At 42.6% G+C, this 20,466-nt stretch overlaps 1 protein-coding gene across 11 annotated transcripts in view; it reads left to right on the top strand.

The window, feature by feature from the left end:
* The window catches only part of RBFOX1 (RNA binding fox-1 homolog 1), a 2,175,109-nt gene that overhangs the window by 1,964,414 nt on the left and 190,229 nt on the right, over window positions 1-20,466 (top strand). The gene's annotated exons all lie outside the window — the stretch shown is intronic.

Below are 20,466 nucleotides of genomic sequence, written 5' to 3'. Positions count from 1 at the left end.
TTTTTTTTTGCGGTACGCGGGCCTCTCACTGTTGTGGCATCTCCCGTTGCAGAGCACAGGCTCCAGACGCACAGGCTCAGCGGCCATGGCTCACGGGCCCAGCCGCTCCACGGCATGTGGGATCCTCCCGGACCGGGGCACGAACCCGTGTCCCCTGCACCGGCAGGCGGACTCTCAACCACTGCGCCACCAGGGAAGCCCTCGTTCTGCCTTCTTACTGCTGCCCCTAAGTCCTGCCAAACACACGCCCCACTTGAACAAGGCATTGAACTTGCAATTTCTTGAGCCTCATTTTCCCCAGATTTGCACCTGGCTGACTCCTTCCCCGTCTCCCTTATCTCAGAGAGCAGCTCCGGCACTCTCGCTTGGTGCCTTGTGCTCATCACCCTCGAGGCCATTGTATTCTCTGTCTGCGTGTCTATGGGTCAGTCTCCTCTTCCTTTACTCACAGGCATTCCGCAGGCAGTTGAGGAGGTTTTCTTGTTCTATGCCCAGCACAGAGCCCGTGGCCTGGCATGAGATAGGAGATCGGTAAATACTAGTTGAATAAATGAATGAATGGATGAACGTCCCGAAAGCGAGCATTTCCTTCAGTGCTGTAGGGGTCTCACCTGCCATCTCTCCCTCCCTCCCTCTTCCCCTGCACAAAGACAAGCTGTCCAGGAGAATCCACTCCCAGCCCTATTCACATATGTGGGAACACACACCCAGACCGCACACCACGCACACTCACCTGCCCTCAGCCCTCTCCGGACAGACACAGACTTCTCCTGGGAGATCCAGACACAGCCTTTCTAAGTGCCCCGCCCCCCTTCATTCCCCACTCAGAGAAGCTAACAGCCTCTTCAGTAAGATCTCAAATACCTCTACTGGAGAGGTCCTGGGTAGAAAAAAGCTGCAGCTTAATGAAGGCCATTTAACAGTCAGTTCCAAGGAAAAGCAAATCTTTATTACCAGCATCTGATCATTTCCGTTTGGGGATTCCCCCTCTTTGGAATGGATATGTGTTTTCTTTTTCAGAACCTCTTTTCTTATTAACTCTGGAACGTAGATTACAGGAGGCCGGCCTTGGGAATGGAGGGGGCATCTCAGCCGGAAGTAAGCACTGCAGGTGATGTTTAATTAAAGGGAAGCTGTGAGACGGAAGGGGCCTGAGCGGGCTGCAGTGCTAATCCTCTTGCCTGGCTCCCGCGTCCCCGCGTGGTTGTGATTGATGAGTTAGTCCCCCTTACATCTTTATGTGTGACGCTAATACCCACAGGCAGAAGGGGCTCCAGCTCTCAGCATGTGGACTTAGCCCGATGGAGTTCTGAGCTAGCTGAAGAGCTGACTGTGCAATTCCTTTTCCATCTCTGCTTGTCTCACCTTTTCCTTTCTCTCCAGTATTTTATAGACTGATAGAAAGAGTGGTAGATAGATAGATAGATGGATAAAGGGACAGATGGATGGATGGATAGATAGATGATAGATGGATAAAGGGACAAATGGTTGGATGGATGTATAGATAGATGAATAGATAATAGACGGATGGATGGATAGATAGATGGATAAGGGCACAAATGGATGGATGGATAGGTAGATGATAGATAGGAACATATATCTATATACAGATATCTATATCTATATATATACAGATATATATAAAGATATATATGTATATATATGTATGTATGTGTGTGTACCTATCTATCTACCCATCCATCTATGTGTCCCTCTATCTATCTATCTATCTATCTATCTATCTATAGCTATGTAGCTGTATCTATATCTGTGCCTGTCTGTCTATCTGAAATCTTGCTGTGAATCTCAGTTCCATGTTTGTGTCGGTCTTTTCTTGGGTCTGCTTTTCTCGCTCTGTCCAGACCTCTCTGTTGACCTGCCTCTGTCTGTCTCTGTCTTACTTTGTGCTCTTTTGTCTCTCTGAAGGCTACCCTACAAGGGAATATTAGGGAACCTCCGGCTGAAATCTTTTTTTTATTCCGCAGTATTAACGTTTGAGTAATTTAGAAGCTACCTTTGGTTAAGCATCTACCAAATGTCAAAAGCTGCCTGAGGTGCCTTTGGACAATTACTTAATATTTGTTCTTATAATTGCTGACATTGGTTAATCTCTTAATATGTGCCAGGTCCCAATGCTAAGCACTTTTTGTACCTAATCCCATTTAATCTTTAAAACAATCCATTGGAGCAGCTACCCTCACATTCCCATTTTGGAGATGAAAAAACTGAGGCTCAGAGAGAGAATTATGCATATTTCCTTAATCCACACTTTATCACATCAAAATAAGACTTTATTTCCATCTTTTAATGATACACATATGTACAGTGATTTGAAAGGGGGAAATGGATTGTCCAAGGTTAGAGAGCTTGAACAGTGAAATTCTTGGGATCTTACCCCAGATGTGTCTCTCCATCAGATGCTCCTTTGAATAGACCAGAAGGTGGGTTTGTGCCTTCCAGTGTTTCTCTGTTTTTCTCTCCCCTTTTAAATCTGTGTCTCGGCTGTATTTACTGAACATCGCTGCCATGTGGCCAAGGGGCTAGCTTCCGAATACAGGAGGCTGCAGAACTTCTGTCAGTCATTTGAGCGAGAATAAATTGGCAGAAACGTCTGATTTGACTTTTTCTCCTTCTTCAAGGCAGATGCTCTTCTCATTACTGAGAAAAGGATGACACTTTGTCTCTCCAAGAGCTCAGACATTCGAAATAATAGCCGTGCAGTTTCTGATCTTGGATCCGCTAGCCTGGATGGGCTGGGGAGGCTGCAGTGCTCTGCTGAGCGCTATCCCAGGCAAGATTAGATTTGCAGAGTGTCTGTTAGAACTCATGGCCACTCCCCGGAATGGATCGGTCTAGGACTCTGGTTTCACTGTGTGCAGTTAAAATTCTTTTAGCTAGACAGGCTGCCTTCTTAATTGCAAGGGTTGAGTCCAACGGGGAAGGGATGGATAATGGACCCACACTCTCCATTTTTATCTATTTTCAGTGGGGAGGTATTAAAATCAACTATGATTTTTTCAACTCCCAGATTAACTCGGGTTAGCAAATTCAACTTTGGGGAAGGAACCATGAGCTAAAAACCTGTTTGAAACCATGGACTGTACTGATTCACAAGTTCAAATCCGAATCTGGTTGAAGATAGAGTTTGACACCAGTTGGTCATGATCTTATAGCCTTGGTCAAATGAGCTTTCCCATGGTCTCAAAGAAAGGAAACCACGGTAAATAAAATCCCGCCTTTATGCCAAAGCAGCTCTGCCTTTTATTCTTGGATTGTTTGGCTCTGACAACAAGGCATCTTTGCTCTCCTGAACCCATGGAAACTTAGACCATTTCAGTCCCCTTTTTTCTTGCGGTGGCCTGAAAAAACCTACTCCCAATCTCTTCATCATCACATTTTGAAAAGTCTAAAAATACACTGCTGAACTGCTTTCATAGACAGTGAAAATAAAATGTATTTGAGGGTTTAAGGATTCAATAAAATGAGTGGAATTACTTTCTACCCCTAGTTTAGAGATCCATCAGCTGGGGATTCTGAGGACACCAAGGAGCGACCCACACTTCCCATCTTCTCTGCTCCTCATCTGGCCCTTAAATAAAGTGATCAGGGCTTCCCTGGTGGCACAGTGGTTGAGAGTCCGCCTGCCGATGCAGGGGACGTGGGTTCGTGCCCCGGTCCGGGAAGATCCCACGTGCCGCGGAGCGGCTGGGCCCGTGAGCCATGGCCACTGAGCCTGCGCGTCGGAGCCTGTGCTCCGCAACGGGAGAGGCCACAACAGTGAGAGGCCTGCGTACCGAAAAAAAAAAAAAGTGATCAGCCCTCTAACGGTAGCAAGATATTCAGACCATTAGATTTTCTCTGAAACCAGTTTCTAAATCATCTACCACCCCATCGTTGCTCTTCTGGTAATACCACATCCTCTACCACTCTCTGTGACCATTTGGTTGACTCCAAATCCTTCACTTCTCTTTTGCTACAACTTGTCATCCTGTGTATGGCCTTGATTTGACTTGATATCCTAGTAAGGAATCCTCCTTGGGTTTTACTTTAAGATTCAGTCTGCTCATGGGATATGCCTCCATCATAAGTAGATGCAGCCCTCGAGGGCTGGACCAGACACACTGAACATCAGACAGACTGATGGTGTGGTCTCTCTGATTTTCAGAATTCCTTTGAGAGATTGCATTAGTCTTCCTTCTTGATCACCGGGCTGGGGTCAAGGTAAGCTTTTATTTACTTTTTTTTTTTTTTTTTGCGGTACGTGGGCCTCTCACTGTTGTGGCCTCTCCCGTTGCGGAGCACAGGCTCCCGACGTGCAGGCTCAGCGGCCATGGCTTCATGGGCCCAGCCGCTCCGTGGCATGTGGGATCTTCCCGGACCGGGGCATGAACCCGCATCCCCTGCAAAGGCAGGCGGACTCTCAACCACTGTGCCACCAGGGAAGCCCCGAGATAAGCTTTTAAATGGTCTCTTTCTCTCTAAGTTTTTTGCTTATGTAGTATTAAAATGTTTTTGTTGGACTCTTTATTCTTAACAAGTAATTTTATTATTACTATATTTGAGTCTGTGGTCCACTAAGTCCTTGGGCTTTTTTCCCCCCCAAACTGACACATCCTAATAGGTAACAATCTTATAGCCATAGTGTTTATTCCCATTTAAATTTTTATAAGAAATTGGATCTCTTTGACTCTTACTTAACAAATATTTCAAGAAGAATTTGAATTTCAGTAATTCAAGTTCAATAATTTTCTGTCTCATCTTCTATATCTAGTTAATTTTTATTCCATCACTCTTGTGTCTCTCTTTTTTATCATCCTGAATATTGATGAATATAGTCTGTGCTACTAATTCCTAGGCTAAAAACTCTACTCAGTACACTTATTGTACTTTTCTAGCATTGGAACCCTGTGTTTCATGCTTCTGTATCATGGAACCAGCTCAATTTTCAGCCTTAAACTTACCATGCCGAAAGGTGGATAAAAGCTCTACAATAAACTGACTACTTAGCATGATTTTGTCTGCATTCTGCATTTGGCACTGATTCCCAACATAATCTAAACAGGCATAAAATTCAGTTCTTTGGGATTCATTCACCAATCAGAATACTGTAAAAGTTATCTGTAAAAAATTCAAGAGGGATGTAGGTTATCAGAGGAGCCAACGAGAAGTCTTTGTATTTCTGTCCTTGGTGCTGAAAAATGAAAAAAAGAAAAATCTTCAGTCAACTTCTCTGCTTTAGTAAATGTAATGATGTGACTGTTCATAAATGACTGTATAAGAGATCATGCATTTTTCTATAATCATTATTTAGTCTTATTTTCCTAGGACAGTAGATACTGTTGATGCTATGGGAGCTGACTAATGCCTACTCCAGAACTGCTCTGTCCCGTACAACGGTCCCTAGCCACGTGTGGCTCTTTAAATTGATTAAAATTAAATAAAATTAAAATTCGGTTTTTTAACCACACTATCCACCTTTCTGGTGCTCCACAGCCACATGTGACCGGTGGTTACCGTATTAGCACAGATACGGAATATTCCCATCATCTTAGAGAGTTTTATTGGACAGTGTTTCCCTAGAATATCATCATTGTGGTAGACTCGATAACATCCCCCCAATATATCTACATCCTAATCCTTGGAACCTGTCAGTGCTGTCAGTGTTACTTAGTATGGCAAAAGGGACTTTACAGATGTGATTAGGTGATGGATGGATATCGACCAGGAGGGATTATCCAGCATTATCCCAGTGGGCCCAATGTAGTCACAAGGGTCCTTTTCATAAGAAGGAAGCAGAAGTATCAGAGTCAGAGGAAAAGGCAGTGAGATGGCAGAAGCAGAAATTGGAGTGATGCATTTTGAAGGTGGGAAAGGGACCACAAGGCAACAGATTTAAGTGGCCACTGGGTGCTGAGAAGGATAAGGAGATGGATTTTCCCCCAGAGCCTGCAGAAAGAACTTGCTGACACCCTGACTTTATGTCAGTGAAACTGATTTCAGACTTCTGACCTCCAGGACTGTAAGAGAGTACAACTGTGTTGTTTTAAGTCACCAAGTTGGTAGTGAGTTGTTACAGAGCAATAGGAAACAGATACAATCATCATCATCATCATCTCACTAGATTCTTGCATTTCATTCGGATTCTTATAGTTTTGCAGTCTCCTCAAGCAGAGTCCAATCAACCCCTTGGGTGTTCAAAGAACCAAACTCATAAGCAATGGCTCCTTTTTCATTTGAGATATTCGTGGCGGCTCGGGCATGATTTCTGCTCTGAGAGACAGTGCGTCATGAGTCAGCAATGTCAGCAAGGATTGGAGGGGGCTGTAATACTTGAAAGTGAGAAAAGATGATCTCTATAGCCTCGCTTTCCATTTTTTGGACTGGGGCGTTTGTCAGTTCCAATTCTGGTTTTGAGCACTATGTCCGTATGGGATTGGCAGAGCTGAAAACATAGGTGACAATCCTACTAAAGGATTTTAGATGAATCAGAATCAAAGCTCAGTCCAAGACTTAGAAGGTACAGTGCAGGGAGAGATCTTTTCTGCCCTTCCTGCCACCAGGGGCTAGTGTGTTATTTCCAAGCCTACTATGGGACTGTGGGTGTGATGAGTCAAGCTTGTTCTCTGCTCCCTCAACCTGCTCCTTTCCTCCCAGACTGGGTTTTGATGGATTCTTTTTTTCTGGAAAAATTTCCTTCACTCACTGTACACTGTCGTCCAAGTTATGTCTCTTTCAAATAACAATAATAATACCACATATACCGTAACTATTATAACAAATACAATTGAACACTTATTTTCAGGATGGTGATAGGAAATTTATATGCATTGCCTAATTTATTCCATAAATAGCTCCATAAGGATACACTATTGGTATTCCCACTGTAATAGGGAGAAACAAAGCTCAGAGAGTTAATGCTACTTACTCAAGATCAGGTACCTAGTTGAGAGGGAGAAACATGATTTAATGAACTTGGAGGGCATTATGCTATGTGAAATAAGCCAGAAAGAGAAAGACAAATCCTGTATGTTATCACTTCCATGTGGATTCTGAAGAATACAACAAACTAGTGAATATAACAAAAAAGAAGCAGACTCACAGATAGAACAAACTAGTGGTTACCAGTTGGGAGGGGGTGAGGGGAAATATAAGGGTGAAAGAGTGGAGGTACAAACTATTGGGTATAAGATAGGCTCAAGGATATATTGCACAACATGGGGAATATAGCCAATATTTTATAATAACTATAAATGGAATGTAACATTTAACACAGCATAAACATTTTTTAAAAAAATTTTTTTTAAAAAGAGGAAAAACCAGAATTTAGACAGCAGGCCTTCTGGCTCCAGAGATGGCTTGCATTTTAGAACTCAGCAAATGGTCCCCCTTCCCAGACTTTAAGCTCCTTAACGTCAGGACCCATACTATCTTTTTTACTCTTTTTCCCTGTCCTCTCAAAGAGCCTAGATAATTTCTTGGAAAACCAGCAGAATCTCATTGAAATTGCTCATTTAAATTTATTTTTGAATTCTCTAGATTATTAATAAGGGCTCCCATACAGAGGGGAGACCAATAAGGAAGACATCCCAGAGAAATCCTATAGAATATGGTGTAGTGGGAAGACACCAGGCTAGATTCAATCCTGGCTCTAGCTCTTATGAGCAGTGTGACTGTGAACAAGTCATTCCTTGACTTGAACCTCAGTTTTCTCATCTATTAAATGGGTATAATAATATATAACTCAAGGTCGTTATGAGGATTTAATGAGCTAATGGGTATAAGTCACTTAGGGTATATAAAGGGCTTTATAAATGGCCATGATTATTATCATCAACATTATTTCTCTACCACCCATAGCCTGTATTCAAGAGCTTGTCACATTTCAAGTTCATAGTAGGCCTTAGGTTGCTTGAATGTATTTATATTACAACAATGTAATCCTCAGTAGAGGTTTTCTTTTTCCAATTTGACCATTTTAGCATTCTCATGAAAAAGACAACAGAACACAAAAACAGTTTCCTTATTTCACGTAATTGCTCCAGATTTCTTTCCTGTGGTGGAGAGGGGGTGTGCTCATTAGAATCCCATTAAAATAAAAATTTTTTAAATCAGTTATTTTGCACTGGACACACGAAAGATTTCAGACATTAAGATTAGAGTCGCTGGTATCCTTATTGATGCAAAGAAATAGCCTTGGCAGTGGGTCCCTGATTCCGCCCGCCCTTCTCCATCTCTGCCTCTGCTTTGTCATTTTGCTTGTGGATGACTGCTGTCTCCACCATTTTCTCTCTCCAGTGCATCAGCTGGTTAGTGGCCAATGCACTTTCTGTAACACGGATCTGACCATGCCATTCTCATTCCTGGAACTCTTCAATGGCCTCCCATTACTTAAAGGATCAAATCCAAGCTACTTTACATGGCATTCCCTGTTCTTTTCTGTATGCCTCCAACCCTTTTTCTGGTTCCAATTCCTGCCAAATCCCCACCACACACATATTTCACCTATATAACCTGTTCTCTGTGTTCCTTTATTCCCTGAAGCTTGTCTCCCTGCTTTTCCTCTGTCTAGGATTTCCACCTAACTCGCTCCAACTTCTCCTTTAAGACTCATCTCGACCATCACATCCTTCAAGAAGCATTTGCTACACCTTCCATCTCTGAATTGGGACGCTTCCTCTCTGGCTCCCATAATAATTTGCACTTAGACTTATAAAATCCATGAAACTTGCTTTGATCATTGATTTTCCTGCATCTATCTTTATCCATATTTAAAATCTCCATTTGAGTGGAGACTGTTTTCTCATGCCTGAATGTATTTTACATTCATGCAAAAACAAATGCGATTCGGAGGAGACCCAGGGGCAAGGCACACTGAATGAAAGTGTCCTTATGCATCTCTCTGTACCTAAAGCATAGGCAAGAAATACATCCTGAGTGATTGAATGAATGAATGAAAACAAGACATCCTACCACATGTCTGTGAGGTTGAAAACAGAACTAGGTCCCTTCTGGTCAAATCCAGTGGATAACCTTGCAGAACAAGATCTAACTCAGAATGTCCGCTGATGCTTTAAGCATCCTGCATACTGGAGCGTGTTCAAGGTTCTTCCCTGACCTCACACACAGCGAATGCCTGAGCTCTGTAGGCTATTTGTAGAAAGTTTATTTCATCTTTGCAGAAAGCTGCCCAGTATAAATATTAGTCAGTTGATTTCACACAGAGTTAAAACAAGCTTTTGAAAGCCTTTTACCTCTCCTGTCCCCAAATAGGTACTTTAGACAGATTCTCAAGGGCCTTGGAAGCTTTGTCAGATTCGGTAAAGTGAAAGTTATGTTCTGTTCAGAAGCGGCCTTCTGTGAAGGCTGTCTTGGGGTTGATGCTGAAATTGTGCAGAAAGGGTCAGGGAAAGTGAAGGATTGTAACATGACATAGATTGGGTGAGGGTTGGTGTGGGAATCGCGCTTCTGTCTTCTGGAGTCATATCTCAACGAGGCCACTTGTGAAGCTGTTTCCCTTTGGTGCCAAGATGGTAACTTGATATTGTGAAGCAGCAAGGGCTTCACATTTCAATGGTCTGAGGTCAGTCCCAGATCTGCCCATCAGTTAGTCAGTGATAAACATGAATCCAACCCAGTTCTATGAGCCTTGAAACAATGGTGTCACCAGCATGGTCCAGCAGAAATATAATGAGGACCACAGATACGAGCTACATATGAACTTTTTTTTTTTTTTTTTTTTTGTAATTCTGGTAGCCACATTAAACAAAGTAAAAAGAAACAGGTAAATTTAATTTCAACATTTTATTCAACCCAGTATGTCTCAACCCATAACCAAAAATGTTTTATTTAATCCGATATCTCCAAAGTGTTATCATTTTCAACCTGGACTCAAAATAAAACTATTAAATAGATACTTTGCATACTTTTCCTTGTACCGTGTCTCTGAAATCCACTGTGCATTTTGCACCTACGGCACACCTCATGTCAGACTAACCACATTTCAGCTGCTCAGTGACCACACATGGCTAACGGCTACCACATTAGGACAGCTCGGGGTTGCGGGGAACCACAGTGCCTGGACAAATCTCTCAAGTTCTTAAACTTCTCCAACTCGGATTCCAAGATCTGCTTCCCAGAGATCAGATGAGACTGCATGAAAATCATTATGTGCCCCAACTTCCTTCTCCTGAGTATAAAGAATGGAATAAGAGGACAAGATATTACATCATTTTTAGCTGGTTTACTTGGTCGTATTTCTGTCACTGAACCTCAAGCTGCATGAGGTAGGCAGTGACATCATTTAACACTGGGTCTCCAGGGACTAGTGTTAGTATACTAGTATTAGTACACTAGGACGTAACTAGGTGTATTCATTTCCTAGGGCTCCCGTAACAAAGTACCACAAACCGAAAGGCTTCAGCAACAGAAATGTATTGTCTCAGAGTTCTGGAGACCAGAAGTCCAAGACCAAGGTGTCAGCAGGGTTGGTTCCTTCTGAAGGCTGTGAGGATGGCTCTGTCCCATGCCTGTCTCCTAGCTTCTGGTGGTTTTCTGGCTATCTTTGGTGTTCCTCGGCTGTAGAAGCATCACCTTAATCTCTACCTTCATCTTCACGTGGTGTTCTCCTTGTGTGCCTGTCTATGTTCAAATTTCCCCTTTTATAAGAACAGTTATATCAGATTAGGGGCCAACCCTACTCCGGTATGACCTCGTGTTAACTAATTACATCTGCAGTGACTCCATTCCCAAGTAAGGTCACATTCTGAGATAGTGGGAGCTAGAACTTCGAAAATTTGATTGGGTGGGGAGGGACACAATTCCACCTATAACAGAATGTGTTCAATAAACCTAAGTCAGATACATGAGTCAATAATACTTGAATGTAAGGACAACTTTTTATCTACTTCGGGTGGGTTCCAAGAATATTCTACCCTGTCTGAAGAAGACAGGCAGGTTAAAAATCAAACAAGGAAAACCGGATGTGAAGAGGATGAATGTTGCCGATGGGCAGTTCCATTCTGCAAAAGCACATGCTTTGCAGTTACTGTATTTGAAAATATTTAAAGCCGCTCCCCAAAGGTCTTTTGAATGAAACTTACTTAACTTCCATCAGCCTCAGTTTTCCTAGCTAAAGCTGCCTGAGAATTGTTTAGATAAATTAACATCAATGTCTTAAGTTGTACACAGAGGATCACACAATTTATTTGGCCAGACTTACATGCTATTGGTATCTGAAATAAAATGTCTCGCCATTAGGCAAATTCTCTCTTATATACAAATAAGGCAAACTTCTTCCATATTTTTGAAACCCCACTCTCCTCCTTGGATCCACCTTGACATTTTGCAAAAACTCTTCTTTAAGTCAGTCTAGCCCTGCTTTACTCCAAATTGTGTGATCTCAGCTCAGCTTGCATGCAGGCAGATATCCTTAAAATATCACACATCCTTAGCTCCAGAAAAATAATACTTGTGCACTGATCAAACATATGTGAAAAGTACAAGGTTTTCCAGTCTCCAGTGGTGCTTTGGTTGAGGGCCTTGGGCTCAGAGACCTTGTGTTGGGGCAGGGCCAGTTACTGAACTTGGTTCTTCACTTAGGAAGATGGTGCTCTTTGATTTCAATCTCTCTTGACTTATCTTTTAAAAATAGTAATAACTTCAATACTGGCATTAAGCAATACTGGCTTATGCTAAGTTAGGTTGTATTGAATTTGTAAGGCCAGTAAAGTTTTATCTCCTTTTTGTTCTGATGAGAAGCTCAATTGTCATACTGTCCATGTTTATTTCTCTTTTTCTCCACATAAAAGTTTATGAAATGAGGATGGAGGAAACCTAGAAATGCGTCATGCAGCCAAGTCTATTGATATAGCTAGACTTGTTGGGTCATATGGGTGGAAAACTTAGGAAGCAGTTTGGTGCAATGGAAATATATGTAGAGTTCAAATCCCAGCTAGAACGTTTATTCACTGTCTGAACTTGAGCATATCACTGAGTTACCTGACCTCAGCTTTCTCTTCTGTTAAATGGGTATAAATGGTACCCATCCTACCTACCTTCCAATGTGGTATGGAGGCTCAAACAGACCATGTTTAAAATACTCCCAGAAACCTTTACATCCTGTCATTGGCTAAGCTCTTGTGATGATGGTGATGGAAAGAGTGATGAGCCTCTGTCCTATTTATTTACCTAAACTGACCACCTAACTCATCTGTTTATTTCTTCTATTTCAAGCATTTGGGTTGCTTCAAGGGAAAATGTAATGTCAAAGGGTGTAGTTTAAATGATCAGATCCCTTTCTTTTCTTTTTCCTCTTTCTTCCCTTGACTAGCTTCATCCTGGCATATACCATCACTGCATTCACTCTTTGATTTACCCAAAACGTTTTTGAGCATCTATTCTGTGCATGCCGTTCAAATACTCCTGGGAATGTGGTACCCAATCACACAGACTTGGGTTTCTTCCCTCAAGGGCCTTACAATCCAGTAGCCTCTAGGTCTCTATCTCAACCCACCCTGTGGCTCTGAAAATAACCTCACCACTTTCTTTTAGTTCTTTTTCATTGATTCTGCCACCCTGGGTATGAGCTATTTCCTCCTTCCGCAACATAAAGCTGGCCTTTCCACATATTATTTTGTCAACCTGTTTCATACCATCTGGCTATTTTCTGCTCACCTTTCAACTCTAGGTTTAGACATCAATTCTTCTGGAAAGCCCTCCTTGATAAACCATAGGGGATAGGCGAGCCCCTCGTATTTCACTTCTCATGACACATACCCCATCAACTGTACATTCCTGGTCTATTATGTAACTTCTACCAACCTATAGCTACAGAGGTTCCTGGGCTACGTGAATCCTCGTCACCCCTGAGTCTAGCACAGGACCTGCCATCCAGAAGATGCCCAATGTTTTACTGCTGGAACAATGGCATGAATATCAAGTTCTTGCCTATTTGAGTAGTTCATTGCCCTTGCTTTCTGGCAATCTCTCCTAATTTCATTTCTTCCAAGTCCAAGTATAATTCATTTTGTGACAGCCTTTTTTTTTCTAGTTGGCAAACTATTAGAGGCTAAAACTTATGCAATGCACCATGAAAGACAAGGTCATATTTTATCATCTTTGCCTGTTGCCGTAACCAGATTAGACATCTTTCTACAAGTGAGGTGAATGCAAGCCAACAGATATTTACCAACAGATATTTATCATGTCAAACACCTGATTACAAAAAAAAGGGAAATGTTAAAGATGAATACGGCAAGTCCCTGCCTTTAAGGAGTTTACAATCTTGTGAGAGGCTGATATTGGATATACGGAAATTGGATAATTGAAAACCCAGTCAAAGGTTTGGTTCTGGAAATTCATCATAAACTATGTGGCGGTGGTACCTAGTTTCTGTATGTTAACAGTGTCATGTGTCATGTCTCCTCAAGGTCATGGGTTATCTCAGCTATGTTTAGGGTCCACCTTTGAGAAGGGACCAGAGAAGGAGAAGAAATGTTGATTCACGTCCCTGGGATATAAACTTTCTGATGGGCAGGAAATTCAGTTTTCATAACGGGATATGAGTGCAAATGATTCTGAATCCATTCATGTACAAGACGATGGTATCTACTTCTTGCATTGATTTTGCATCTAGAATGTTTACTTTTCCCTTCACTAGAGCATTTCATTTTCTGTGACAACATTCCAGTGAAGAGAGTGTATGATTCTCTTTCTAGGAGCGTGACTTAATGCTCCCCATTTCCCCAATCTAGAGGCAGACCCTTGGTGATGCTCTTGGTGGGATGCTGTACTTGAGCAACATCCACAGTGGAGCTGGTACCTCTCTGAGCTACTTGGTGCTGGCCGTATGTACAGCGACCTCCTCTCTTACAAAAAAAGTTGCTTTACACCAGATCTATTAATTTCCTATTTTAGAAGCAGACAGACAGAGAATCCCCTGGATAGCTATGATGGAGTAAGTAACCCAGTGATATTATCCCAAGTCATATCTGCAGGGTAACTGTAAGCAAGCTATTTAAGGGAACACAAGTCATTCTTTTCCTTTTGTGGATTTGGCTAAATGCAGTAATATTAGCAGTGGTGTAGGTCTTTGAAATTCATCTTGAATATAAATTTGATACTAATATTACCCTGGTGGTAGTGGTGAGAACTTTTTGTCCCCTTCTTTAGAAAATAGCTGGCTGTGAAAGGAGATAGATTGTGAGGGTGAAAGGCCTGCTCGGGATTGAAGGTTTCCTCCATACCCAGGAGACGAAGGATCTTTACTGAATGATGATTTACAATGCGTTTTCTGTTCCTTCCCTTATGAAAAGGGTTTTTGCTAATATATATTTGCTTGGTTCAATTGTCAATTAGTTTATCTGCCCTGCTGTCTCCACCGCCATATTTGGGACAGTGGTGGGCAGCTCCAGCTGTCACTCAGGGATAGATGGCAATGGCAATGAGGTGATGGTATTGATGCAAAAAATGACAGCTGAACTTTTGCTGCCCTAACTTCCCCTTGTGCTTGCAGCCATGTAGAGTACTGGTCCGACAATGTCAATTTCCTGGTTTTGACAGTTTCCTATAGTTATGTGAGAGGTTACCATTGCGTGAAACTGGATGAAGGAGACAGCAACTTTCTTGAATTTGTTTTCCAACTTCTTACTTTGGAGTCAGAATTGGATTGGTCCAAATATGAGTGTCAGCATGCACTATTGGGGTGGACTCAGATTATTTGCTTAGTGTTTCAAAGCTGCCCATTTATAAAATGAAGGTAATGATTGTGTCCCCATCCTGCGGCTGCAGGGTGCATTGAAGGAGTTACATTTATACAGAATTTAGGGCAATGGAAAGCATATGTTGAGAGCCGTTCTAATTATATTCTTGTTGTTATTAATAATGTTATAATCACCATCATCATCATTAGCACTGTTAACCTACTTGGGTTCTGCATCTTGGGATGGCAAGAACAAGTTCTCATGCCTTTTTGGTAACCTCCAACTTTGGCTGGGATACTTCAGAAAATATTTTGTGATTGAATTGTTCTACCATAACCCTTACAGATATCACCCCTCATCTTAGCCAACAAAGAGGTCAGTCGTAGCATCTTTGAAAGGACTTGAGTTTTGGAGAAAGACATGGATTTGAGGGCTGCATCTGCCACTTACTAGCTTCCAGACTTTTTGCTTCTCTATCTGTGAAATAGGTGTGATAAAAATAAGGTTAGTAAAAACATAGTTCCTGTAGAGATGAAGTTAGATAATGTATTTCAAGTGACTACCGTTGTCTAATGCTTAGAATGAACTCAATGAATAACAGCTGCTCTGGCTGCTACTTTTTATTAATAATGGACAATAATAAGGCATTTACAGCTATTTCACAGACAGAGAGGTGAAGCCCTATGCTGCTTGGCTTTCCAACAAGAAATCGTTCAGTACGATGTTGGGGTGTTTCAACGGGGAAATTTTTTTCAACGGTGCAGAGCAACATTTGATGGTTTGACCTTGTTTCTCAGGGTCCTGAGGTGCTGGGTGAGTCAGAGCATGTCTTGGTCCTAGGAGGGACAAAGGGACTAGCTTGGGAATTTTTCATGCCACAAAACATTTTGAATATGTACATGTGCGTGTTATCCTTTGAAATGTTGAAAGCAACATCTGTGAGAAAAACAGCAGAGGTTCCTGCCCTCATGAAGTTTACAGTCTAGTTGGAGACAGACCTCAAAATATATGTAATATAAAAATATACATAATGTCAAAATCAAAATGTATATCATGTCAGACTTTGACAAGGATTTTAAAGGACAAGTCAGGGCCCTGTGAGACCCTGGGGCTGCAGTGAGCAAGCTAAGAAAACCCATGTTCTTAAGTGCCTGGTGTTGTTGGCTGGGAACTTCACTTGCTCCAGAGGCTGCAGATTTTTCTGAGATAAGCACGTTTCTCTTTGGAAATATCACCTCATAAGAAACCATATCAAGGCTACTGACTAGCACAGTGCCATAAATATTTGATTGTCACTAAGTTTTAAGGAGTTGAGAAAAACAACCTCTACTGCCTTTTGTGGCTCCAAATGGAAAGTCAGGATGGAACATTTTGCAAACATGACACCTCATCATTGCGAGCCTGCCGCCTACTTGGCTGGTTTGTATATCTGGGGCTGGTGTTTGCCAGCCGCAGCAAGATGGCTCCTGGCCTCTCTCTCTCTGCTTCCCGGTTGAGGCCGGGGAAAGTGAAATGAAACAAATTGCTTTCACTTGAATCTGTGAAACGGATTCCTATTATCTTTGTTGTCTGTTTGTTTTTTGTGAATTATGGCCTCGGAGCAATTTCAGAGTTCTTTGTCCAAGAGATGCTGTTTTTTGTAAGCCAGTGTAGTTAGGAAACCAAGGTTTGTATGTTGACCTAATTGAGGTCAGATTTGAACCCATCTCCAACTGTTTAAGGATGTCTGGTGGATTTGGGTAACTAGCACTTACTGGTTGTGTGAGTGGGAGGAAGTAACCCCACCTCCCTTCTCGTGACAGTATGTACCACATTGGGTTCTTACTAACTAAAATAATTATAAACAAACAAGCAATGCTGCTTTGGTGAATTTTGTATCCTCGGTGCTGAGAGCAATGACTAGTACATAGTTAGTGCTCAAGAAAAGTGTTCTTATCATCATCACCATCATCTTCACCACCATCATCATCTCCATCCTCCACCTCATCATCATCATCATCTCCATCTTCATCTTAGTATGGATTCAGTGGCAGGAATTCTTCAATAAGACTAAATCAGGTTCAAGTTCTGGTTCTGCCACTTACCTAATTTACTAACTCCCATACTGGGAAATATTTCTTCACCTGTTTGGAGCCTCAATTTTCTTACCTTTAAAAGAGACCATAATATCTATCTCTTGGGGGTGGTTGTAGGGATTAAAGTGCCTGGCACACAGTAGAACCCAACACACCTCCCCATGTGTTCTCCAGAGGAAGCACTTTGCTGGACCAGAAGGGGGACCAATTTCATCCCCACAATGGGGCATATATGCTCACAGGGCTTTCTAGATTATAAAACACATTCCTGTAGATTTTATCCCTAGAGAATCACAAGACCCTCATCGGGAAGAAGAATATATATTATGGTTTATATTAATCAATGAGGAAACGGGGTACATGGAGGTTGAATGACTTGCCAATAGTTCCACCATTATGCTCCTGGCTTTTCAACACTTGTCTCTGATTCCATAGTCACAGCACCAATAAAAGGTTAGAAGGTAACAAACAGGGAAATTACCCAGCATAGTGTTCTTTATTTTATTTATTTTACTGCAATCCATAAAAGATTTTATGTCACAACCCAATTCACCCACATAAAAGTTTCATGAAACAGTTCCTTACTCTTTTCTATTCTTTTCCAGTGTGGTATAGTTTATTTCATTTAAAGAATGTTGGTGTGATAACCCCTACATGGGTTCTACATCCCAAGGGTTCACACCTACAGTTTGAAAAACCCGTAACATTTCCCCCCGCCCGAGATGGTGTATCGGGATAATCTGGGGCACTTTCACACAGTGCCCAAGCCTGGATCCCGCCCTTGGAGATTTTAAGCCAGTGGGTCTGGGGTAGAGTCCTAGCATCTGGCTCTATAAGAAAACCCCAAATGACCTGATGGTCCACAGGCTAAGGAACAATGTCCTGTTACATCACTCTGATTGTTTCCACCTGAAACACTCTTCTCTATTGGGTGTTTTGACTTTTTTTTTTTTTTTTTTTTTTGCATTTTCTCTATCACTTCCCAGAACATCCTTCACCAGGGAATTTGTCTATCTTGGTCTCATCCCTTTTGCTTTCTAGGAGAAAGTAAGACCCCCTATACTTAGGTTGAAGGACAGAAGTTTAGCTTTTCAGTTATCAGTGGGACAAGGAGCTCACGGTTCATGGGAATGACTGCTGAGTCCACGTATTGGGCAGGAGGCCTGTGAGGAAGGGGCTCTGGTCCTCTGACGATGTGGCTCTGAGAAGGGAGTTGACACATCTCTTTAAGGAACCCGAAAAGGCTGCTTAATTTAATCCTGCATTAGAGGCATCCCCGGAGTGTGATTGGAAATGGAAATGTAAGGATGGCACAAATACTGTTTATCCAGATTTTTCTTTCCAACCCTGGGGAGCTGGGAATTTAAAACAAACAAACAAATCACCCAGGGGCTCCCTGAACTAGTACCACCGACAGATCAGCAGGAAAGTGGAATTCTTCCGGGCAGCCTCCTCTACCCTCACCTCCTCCTCTGTTATACAATTTAATTACAAGTTTAATCACTTCAGAAACGCCATCCATTCCCTCCAGTGTAGGGAGATGTCTCCTTTCCAAGCAGGCGTCTCGGCGATAAGCAGCTGTCCACGGGAATGGCGGATGGGACTCTTGAAACCTCTCCCTCGACGAGCCAGAAAGACATGACTAAATAAAACCTGAAATTGTGTTGACATTTCACTGTGGTTGTTGTAGTTTTAATAATAGAGGAGGAACAAAGTATTTGTAGCTTTAAATGAAGAGGCAGCATTTGGCATTGAAATCACTGGGGATTTTTTGTACGAGGTTTTATTTTTGCTTATTGGGAGAGAAGAAAAAAACAATGAGCTAGGGAGAGACAGAAGTTCAAGAAGACAAGGGAAAAGCAAGATGGCTCTGCTTTTCCTTCATGGCCTTGATCACCACTGGGGTTCTGTGGTCAACTGTGGGTTCCTTTCTTGAAAGCCTGTTTCTCCTGTTGCCTGTTTGGTCCTTAGGAACAAAGATGGCTTTGGATTTCGCTCACCACGTTATTACGTGTGATGAATGAATCTGTTTCTATAGCGCATCCTATGAGGCAGGGTGCCGTGTTTGTTTCCCCGTGATTTGATTTTTTAACATGATCTTCTCACAATTACCCTGTGAAGTCACTCATCATGCTCCCCATTAAACAGAAGCAAAAAAACTGGAGTCCAGGGCATTGCAACAAGTTGTCTGAGATCGCACGGTGAGTCTGCCAAAGAGCCAGGCCTCCAGATCTTCCAAACACTGGCCCATGACTATTTTAAGGTCAATTTACAATTAACCACTCAGCTTTGTTGTAAATTTATCTGCAATGTTCTCACGGTATTTTTTTTTTTTTTTAATTTACCCATCACCATCTCTCTTATCACTTTGAGCTCTGTCTTCATCCCTCTTCTGTCTCCTCCCCTGATCCCCCCGGTGTTCCCCCCCACCTTGAAAATATTTCAAAAATAGGATAGTCGCAAGCTTCCCAGCGGATTCCCTAGCTTTGCATACCGCATATTTAGTTTAGTAATGAAAAACTCCAGCTCCAGGCAGCGCAGAGGATAGCATTTCTAATGTTTTTTAAACAGCTATTAATGTAGTCGAGTGCTGTGTGGGGTTTTTTTTTTTCCGTTCCTCTTCTATGTAATCATCTGCTCAGTGTATACTCTGAAACTGAGAGCAAGGGCCAGAGGAGGGGCAAGCTGTGATTGATGGGCCAGGCTCAAGGAAGGAGTCCCATCTGGGGTTGATTTGGGGAGCAGTCAGTTGTTGAAGGGGAGGTCAGCCAGGCAGCCTCGGCGCCCCCCTTCCACACCCCCGCCGTCCCCACGTTGCACAGCGCACACACCCTGGCTCGTAATCGAGGCTTGCTTCAGGCAGATGATTTGTGGTGTGACACTAGAAAAGCTGCTAAGTTTATGGAGGAGAAAGGAAGCAGGATGGTACAGCAGGTATTCTTCCCCCATTTTCTATTTTACTCGAAATTGTGATTTGAATGAAGCGGAAGCCTTTCCTTGTATTAAGTCTCTGTTATTATCTCCAAGATGTGGATTCTGCTCCTTGAATCATGCCGGCGGTGGGGGGCGTGGGGGGGGGAAGGAAAGGATTTTCAGCCGAGTGTGTGTGTGTGTGTGTGCACGCGCGCGCGAGCGGGCTTTTCTGCTTGATGGGTGGAACTGAGCCGGTCTTAGAACCAGCAGGTTAATGATGTAATTTTGCATTTTCCTTCTTGGTTTCCGTGCCCCCGGGGGGCATGATGCAGTTTAGTTCTTTTCCGTCCAGCAGTGGAGGCTTTCTCTGAATATGCAATTCTTCAAGAAATATGCCGTTTCTTGCCAGAGAAGTAGAACAGACCAGGCTAAGAAACTAAAGTAAACCAAACTGTCAGCAAGACGGAAAACTGCAGGCAAGGGAGAATGGATAGTTTCCTCCTGCAAATCCAAGTTGGTGGGGGGTCCCGTGGCTGCTCTCCTAGGCGGTGCAGACAGATGTAATCAGCTGGTTTATGAGGATTGAACCATTCCTGTGCCTTTCTTCATTATAGGGGCTGTGTTTAGACCAGAAGAGGTTTGGGGTGGGGGGACAAGAAGTGGACTGGGGACAAATAGATTCCAGAAGCAAAAGGAGAAAGGATGCACCAGAAGTTTGACAGAGCTAGGAAAACACACACACACACACACACACACACACACACACACACACACACACA

The sequence above is a fragment of the Aethalodelphis obliquidens genome, unplaced genomic scaffold (genome assembly GCF_003676395.1).
Source record: "Aethalodelphis obliquidens isolate GAN/ISIS:26980383/991018 unplaced genomic scaffold, ASM367639v1 scaffold18, whole genome shotgun sequence".
Taxonomy (NCBI): Eukaryota; Metazoa; Chordata; class Mammalia; order Artiodactyla; family Delphinidae; genus Aethalodelphis; species Aethalodelphis obliquidens.
Note: the sequence above shows the minus strand (reverse complement) of the source record. Positions and strands in the feature narration are given on the sequence as shown.